Raw genomic sequence first — 2,084 nt, 5'->3', positions numbered from 1 at the left:
GTGACTGTCATTTTTTCATCCGGGTCCTCCCGAATTTTGTCGGCCATTGTGATTTTTAACCTCACCACGTTGTGGCTTGTGGCTTGAAGGAAATAAGTTTTGCCAGTTGTACAGTGTAGGTCTCTGTCAACATGGGACGAAAGAAGAAGAAGGCTACAAAGCCCTGGTGTTGGTATCCTTTTTAACTTATCAGCAACCAACAGGTTTTCCAGGATAAATGGTATTATTAAATTGGTGGACATTTCTATGCTCTGCCGCGTGGCGATAGAAATCTTAGTCAAGACCGATCGTTTTGGGTTTTACACTGCCTTTTATTCGACGTTTTAGTCCAAAAAATGCTCAGGCAATGTGTGTACGTTATTGCATCATGACGGTAAAAGTCGAGCTCTAAGGTTTGGCGGGCTCTTTTGCAATGCTGGTTTTGAGATTAATCAATTTGAAGCTTGTGTATAATATTGGTATTAATAGATGAATCCGTATTTTTGCGTCAAGTTTTTACAGTGCAAATGAAAGTCAGAAATTTTGAGGCAATGAAAGGCTATACCAGGCGTACGTAAAGAGAGAAACACACAAAGTGTATTTTTACCTTTAGACACACTCATCCTCATCTGTGTTTGTTTCTTCATGTACTTCTGGGCCCGGTTGTTCGAAAGCCGATTAACTTAATCCAGGATTAGCGTAAACTTTTGTTTCATGTTTTCAACTTTTTGGTGTAAGTTTCTTTTGCTTATTTTCGTTTTTCAAGATCGACATCTACTAATGTAAATTTTATCCGCATATCAGCATTGAACAGCATTTGGGAGTAGAGAAATAAACTCCTTGGTTAATTTTTAATCTGGGATTAGCGTTAAGCGGCTTTTGAACAACCGGGCCCTGTGGTATAGCCTTTCATTGCCTCAAAATTTCTGACTTTCATTTGTTGTAAGTCCCATTTGGGGTGATAGAGACGAAGATACACACTCAAGTGAAGAAAAAATTGGGCCCTTGGGAGCCCCATGCCGCTAACTACAAATCACATCATTAATCTGCCACGCTACCAGGTGGTGGCTATGATGGTGGGGGCTTAGCATGCCCGACTAGTAACTAGGGAGACATGACTGATGAGTTTGAGTCCTGCTTAGGGCAAAAACCAATTTTTCAGATGAGTGTGTCCAAAGGTAAAAATACACTGTGTGTGTTTCTCTCTTCATGTACATTTTTACAGTGTATAATTTAAGTAAGTTTTATCATGTTCAAGTGATGTACTTACTACTGATGCAAGTTTCTTCCATGTTAACACTGTTGCAATATGGTGAAATCAGACTTGAAAGTCTTTGACTACAATGAAGGTATTGTAACCGTGACTTTGACGAGGAGAAAATATTGATTCAGCACCAAAAGGCAAAGCATTTCAAGTGTCCAATATGCCACAAGAAATTGTACACTGGTCCAGGTCTAGCCATTCACTGCATGCAAGTACACAAGGAAACGATAAGCACAATTCCCAACTCAATACCAAACAGAGGTGATCCAGAGATTGAAATCTATGGCATGGAAGGTATTCCTGAAAAGGACATGAAAGAACGCCAGCAGAGAGGCAATAATGCTGCTGAAGGTAAGCAGAGCTACAGAAGACTGTAATGTAGTGGAAATGAAGCATGTAGATGAGCGATGATTTTCGGTTCGCGGAATTCAATTCCGGCTAGACCAACACTCAGGGTCTTTAAATAACTGAGGAGGAAAGTGCTGCCAGTTGTAACTACATCTGCAAATGGTTAGACTTATCAAGTCTTCTCGGATAAGGATGATAAGCCAGAGGTCCTGTCTCACAACCCTTCAATGTTCATAATCCTGGTGGACGTAAAAGAACCGGCACACTTGTGGCAAAGAGTAGGGCATGTAGGTCCCGGTGTTGTGGTCTGTCTTCTTGGGATATCATGGTTGGGAGGGTAAAAAAGGGCGCACTTAATTTGGAGCCCCGCTCTGTTGACTACTGCTTCTGTGATGTTATGCTTATCCTCTAAAGCCATTTATCCTGGAGCAACAAACAGGTTAGTTTGAGGTTTACATGTTCGGTTTTCTGAGAACTTTTTGTGAAACTCAGG

Source organism: Montipora foliosa, chromosome 9, assembly GCF_036669935.1.
Source record: "Montipora foliosa isolate CH-2021 chromosome 9, ASM3666993v2, whole genome shotgun sequence".
In the NCBI taxonomy this organism is placed as follows: Eukaryota; Metazoa; Cnidaria; class Anthozoa; order Scleractinia; family Acroporidae; genus Montipora; species Montipora foliosa.
Note: the sequence above shows the minus strand (reverse complement) of the source record.